The sequence below is a fragment of the Bidens hawaiensis genome, unplaced genomic scaffold (genome assembly GCF_021521415.1).
Source record: "Bidens hawaiensis isolate Kalapana, Puna unplaced genomic scaffold, B.hawaiensis_p1.1 tig00049353_1, whole genome shotgun sequence".
NCBI lineage: Eukaryota > Viridiplantae > Streptophyta > Magnoliopsida > Asterales > Asteraceae > Bidens > Bidens hawaiensis.
Genome location: NW_027498839.1, coordinates 59528 through 65817, shown reverse-complemented (window position 1 = coordinate 65817; position 6290 = coordinate 59528). Strand labels below are relative to the sequence as shown.

Below are 6290 nucleotides of genomic sequence, written 5' to 3'. Positions count from 1 at the left end.
GTGATTAGTCGGTTATCACTTTACCTGAACCTGAAGTGAATCTTTCTTTCATAATTGTTTACCCCTTTAAAATTAATCTTGTGTTATAATAATCATCTTTATAAACTGCTTGACATCGTCTGTCCACATTAGTTAATTAATTAGTAATCATGAACTTTACTTGCATTTTCCACTGATTCCATGTGGAGACGACCTTACTTACCCATACTAGTTATAGGTATTTAAGCTTTATAAATACTTGTTTTTAAATAGAGCACGACATCTACGTCAAAATGGCGCCGATGCCGGGGAATCAACGCGCAAAGTGCTAGTTTAGTGTTTTGTTTATTTTTAGTTTTATTTTATTTTTGTCAGTTTTACGTTTGGTATTTGTGTGTTTCATGTGTGCAGGTAACTCAGGATGACGTGGAGTTGGTTCTATGACCCACATGAAGGATATAAGGCCGTGGAAGACGATGACTCGTACCGTACACATTCATATCATGGCCCACCTTCACCAAACTCTCAAGGCTTCTACAAGTCAGATAACCAAAGGAGCTTCAACCAGCAAGGTCACAACACGCGTTCTTAATCTCAGAAGAGAATTAATTGTTACCAGTTTGAGGATGATTCGGAGTATGATAGTGAAGGGTCCGATACGCCAACGTTTGTAAGTTATCAAGAGGAGGGTGACTACTACTACCATGAACATCCTCAACCAATATACGAGGAAGTCCCTCAACATTCTAATCATGGTGGTACACATCAAATAATTTATCACCAAGATCAAGAAGATGCCTCAGGTAACAGAGAAGTGTCTTGGAAAAACGTTATGAATTTTCTAAAGGAGATGAAGAGATATCAAGAAGCTCACAATCATGCTTTAAATAAGAGATTAGAACTCCAGGAAATGTTTAATACTACTCAAGATAAACGGGTGAGTCAACTATTAGAAGAGGTGGCTCAAATTGAACGAGAACAAGAAAAGTTGGTTAGTGGTGCCATGGTGGATGATGAAGTGATAAATGAGCTTCAGGGGATTTCAGAGCACGAAGTGGAGGAAGATTTACTATTTAGGAGACAAGGCTATATAATTAAAGTTGAATTTTGGTGTCATACACATGCATATGTTATCCACACGTTTATAAAAAAAATTAATTCTCATGTCGACATTTGCATTTTATAACAAATAAAAGATGAACAATAAAGTAATAGTAACCGAGATCAACTTTGTTACTCAATTCACGACAACCAGAAGCAGTCTGCTACAAAAAAAATGCGGTTACAGATTAGCAAAACATCACCTCTGCAATCCACACAAAATTGTGACATACACGAGAATATAAACCCATCAACCACGAAATCAATAAAGAAAACTAAAAGTTCTACAGCAACCAAACAAATAAATTGATTAAATTACCTGTAGAAGAGAAGTAACGTTGGTAATTGAGAATCATTCAAATCATCAGTGCGGGTAACATGCACAAACATAAGAACCTTTAGAAATTGAACAATACATATAAAGCAACAGAAAAAATGATAAACAACTGGAAAATTAAAAGGATTTAAAGACTAGTTACCTGAAACAGTCTATAGTCAATCTATTGCAATTGCTGGAGCATGCGGCTAAAACCCCAAAATATCAACAAAAATCATCAAGTAACATATACGAAATATGATTGAGAAATATAAAACGCAAAGGCTCAGATCCTTCTATTAGACCACTATGGCTGTAGCAGCGGTTACAAGTGGAGAACCATACACTTTCCATCTGTCGATTCTGCCACGCCATGTAACGATCCTGAAATCAGTCATCACAACCTTGTCTACCTTCAAATAATGTAGCCATGGTGGTTGTCATTTTTTCATAAATCGAACTCAGTGACAGCCAACGACGGTGCCGGCAATCAGCGTAAAAAATATAGGTTTAACAACCATCGTTTCCCCACACCGAAGCACTACAATGACCACACGATCGCTGCCTAGGGTTCGTAAATCAAACCCGGTAACAATGGTTGTGATATCGGAGATCGGTGGGAAACAAACGAAAAAAATCAAAGATTAGTGGAAAGAAGAACCCGAAAAAAGGTGAAGTGGTAAGAAGTAAACCACCACTACCCAAAACAACGAATGACATAGTGCCAACATGAGACGTTGTAAGTAGTTGTACAAAACTACATCGTTTTGATTAAAAGTTACCAAAATTAGTTGGAAATCTCCATATCTTTTACTTTTTTTGGGGGAATTCCTCACGGCTCTTCACAGTTGAGCAATAAAAACGTAGTCTTGGCCAATCTATGATTAGATATGTAGGAGAAAGCCAATCTAGATTGGATAGTTCTCGCATTCGCAAAATTGGAATTCTTAAATCACAAATATATTCATACTTAATAATTGTATTAGTTCTTGCAGTTTCAATTGAAATATAACACTTTTGGGTTTGGTTTTTAATTGTTATCAACCTCAATTAATAAAAAGTAATTAAAATTAATTCTAGTTGTTAATTACTTTTTATTTTTTAATTAATCTGAACAAAATAGTAAGGGATAGGTGCATTTCAAATTAATTTTGGTAACTTTTAATAAAAAAAGTAGTTTTGAAAGGTTTTCCGTCTAAGGTTGGATGTGTGATATCATCGTATTCACTTTCCCCTATTTAATATCATACACAATACCAAATTTAACTTACTATGGAGTATTGTATAAAATCATAATAGACAAACAAAATCAGATCATATCATGGGAGACAACTAAGATTGCAAAAGTCGCTAAGCAGACCCTAGACGGCTGAATGGGGATTTGGGAGTAATAGGCCTTAGTCGGTAAGTACTCGGACATGGCTCACCGAGAATTCGGCCTAGGCGGGGATTACTCATTGAGTACTCGGCGCCTAGGCGCGATTTTTACAACCATGGAGACACCTATAAGAAATTTTACACAAATAAAACCCTACAAATCAAACCACTAACCTCCAACTATCACAACCTTAGCCATGGCAGAACACATAAGATCAACAAATCACCACATGTTCTACTCTCCCATTCCCTGCTCAAGGCCATATAACCCCTCTCATCCAGTTTGGTAAACGGTTACTCTCCAAAGGTGTCAAAACAACACTTGTTACTACCATCTACCTCTTAAACACAAACCTCTTCCACAAGAACAACACAACCACCATTGAAATCCAAGCGATTTTTGACGGTTTTGACGAATGCGGTTACGCGAGTGCGAATAGCCCCGAATCCTACTTCAAAACATTCAAAGAAGTTTGATCCAAATCATTAGCTGATCTGATCAAGAAGCTTCAAAGTTAGAGAAACACCATTGATGCAATCATCATGATTCCTTCAGTTCTTGGGCTTTGTATGTGGCTATGGAATTTGACATCAATGGTGGTTCTTTTTTCACTCAATCTTGTGGTGTAAATACCATATATTATCATGTTCACAAGGGTTTGATTCCTTTGCCACCGGGTGGACTGGTTTCGGTTCCGGGGTTGCCACAGCTTGAATGTTGGGAGACTCCATCTTTTGTACACAATTATGGACCATACCCCGGGTGGTCTGAGACTGTGTTCAATAAGTTTGCTAATATTGACCAAGCACAGTGGGGCCAAGGTGGATTTTAATTCATTGTTCTTTCATCTCTTTCTTTTAGTGTATTTAACATATGTATTGTAGTGTTTACTCAATGTATTGTTGATTTTTTTATAAAACTTTTAGGTGATAGAGTGGATGAAAAGATGTAGAATTTAAAGGTAATCGGGTCAAAAATTCCATCCATGTACCTTGACAAACAACTTGTAAGATGATAAAGATTACGGGTAATCATGATGAGTGCATGAATTAGCTAGACAATAAGCCGAAGAAGTCAATTGTATACTTGTCCTTCGGGAGCATGGCACAACTTGGACATGAACAAATGGAAGAACTTGCATGGGGATTGAGTGATAGCAATGTTAATTTTTTGTGGGTTGTTAGGTCTGAAGAAAAGGAAAAACTCCCAAAAGAATCTGTGGACCAAAAGTTATCCAGAAAGGGTTTGGTTGTGGAATGCTGTAGATAATTGGATGCTTTGTTACACATTGTGGGTTTAACTAAACTATCGAAGCAATTAGTTTGGGAGTTCATTGTCAATGGAATGCCACAATGGACAGATCAAACTACAACTGCTAAGTGCCTAGATGAAATTTGAGGTATTGGAGTAAGAGTTATGGTTGAAGAGAACAGGATAGTGAGAAGAGGAAATCTAGTGTCATGTATAAAGATGATTATGGGGGATGAGAGAGGAGTAATAGCATGGAAGAACGCGGAAAAATGGAGAGAATTGGCTAAAGCTGCCGTTGATGAAGGTGGGAGCTCAGACAAGGATATAGATGAATTTGTAATTTTGATGTATTAAGTATCTGAATTCTAATTAGATGTAAGATTGGTTTGTAATATTTCTTAAATGTTGATGATTTCATAGGTTGTTTTAACTTTTGGTGTCTTGGGTGGTAAATGTTTTACATTTTCCTCTGATTCAAGTTCTCTTCGCTGCAATTCAGCGTCTCTTTGCTTCACTTGTTACCCTAGGGTATGTAATATAAAATCATTATTTATTTTATGGCTGTAAGTTATGTTTATGTTCATTTCCTTGTTTAAACTCTTAAACATGTGTTATTTTGTCATGAACTTAGGTTTAGTTTTTATTGCTTCAAATTGGACACTGATGGTAGTTATCTTGTTAGGAACTTAATTAGGTTGTCATGTTAAATATTTGGTTAAAATTTATACATTATTAAAACAAACTCTTAAGTGTGTGTAATAGCCATTCCCACTTTATTGGGGGGGGGGGGGGGGGGGGGGGGTGTTAAGGTGTTTTAAGTGTGAATTTTGTGGTCAAGAGTTCAATCATCATATTGTGCAATAATATTTAGCTTTTCAAAAAAACAATTGTGTGTAATAATTGTATCTATAAATGGTGTTTTCTATAATAATTGCATTTAGGGTTTGTACAAGATATGGGGTTATATAATTAACCCATATTCACATAATGTTGCCTCTATAATTTGTCTAATTGTCTTATGCCTAATATTCCCCGGTAAGTTAAGGTTGGGGAACGACGGTAGCTTGGAGCGTAAAGATGTAATTCTATGGGTTGGTTACGGTTTTGTAAGGATGTCTGAAATTCGATCGTCTATGGATATGAACTATACCCGTATACTCAACTTCAATATACTTTCTTATTGCATGAGAAACTGAATTTGCAGCAAGATAAGTTGCAACAAATTTATCACATTAATTATTAAAGGGTTGGTGCATATTTTGTGTAAGCCCCAAGTTCTTTTAGCAATGCTTTTAACAAGGTTAATTCAACCATTGTGTTGGCGAGAGCCTTGTATTATGCGCTTGTTGTAACATCTCAGCAAATTTTGAACCAATTTTGCTAAATATTGAAAGTCCAATGACTAAAAAGGTAAATATGCTGACAAACCGCTATCACAAGTGTCGAAGGAATGGAGAAGGGCATAGGACCGTTTTAACTGATGGTCTGATGCTTACCCATGTAGAAATCAACCCAATGAAGAGATGTGGCAGATAAGGAGCATCAAAATGTGACACGTGGCGCTGACTCACTCGGCTGCACCGTCAATGGTCCGCCAACTGTGGTTCGTCCTCTAAAATGTGTTTTTCTCGACTTTTGGTTTAAAATGATATCTTCATCAATAAAATATTTACGGGGTGATTGTGTATTGCGAGGATGTTGTGGCTTGTGCTTCGACGGTGATATGGAAACCAGGATAACTTCCATTACTATATTTGGGGCTTCGAATTAGGAAAAATATGGCAAACTCACATGAATAAAAACTTATTGAAGATAGATTTGGGCCTCCATATAATTCATAGAAAACTCCTCTTTGGAGCTCGATCTTTGTTGTTGAAATCAATGCTTGGTGAATTACGAGTTTTTTATATAAAAATTGGATTATAATAATCCTAACTATGGACTATTGAGAATAACATTCCTGACTAACGATTTGGCCGCTAACGACCCCATATTTTAACTTATTTGTTCCCAACAAGCCATGAATAACAGAAGATTAACTCCATTAGTCTCTAGTTACTAAAAAACTCCTTTTTGGCGAGGTAACTCAATCTTTTCATCCCAAACCTATTTTTAGCATAAGATTGGGCCAATAACTTTTTTCTAGTAAAAACCTCAGTTACTGACGTTGCCGGAACCCAAGAACCACCGTCAGAGTCATCAGTGGTAGAAAAAGAGGGTCACACAATCTTTGTGATGGTGATTGGAAACCGGTTGAGGAAAATC

General features: G+C 36.6%; 1 pseudogene; it reads left to right on the top strand.

Annotated features, from left to right (window-relative positions):
• Positions 1-811: 811 nt before the first annotated feature.
• On the top strand, positions 812-4379 carry LOC143597980 (UDP-glycosyltransferase 74G1 pseudogene; annotated as a pseudogene).
• Positions 4380-6290: the final 1911 nt, after the last annotated feature.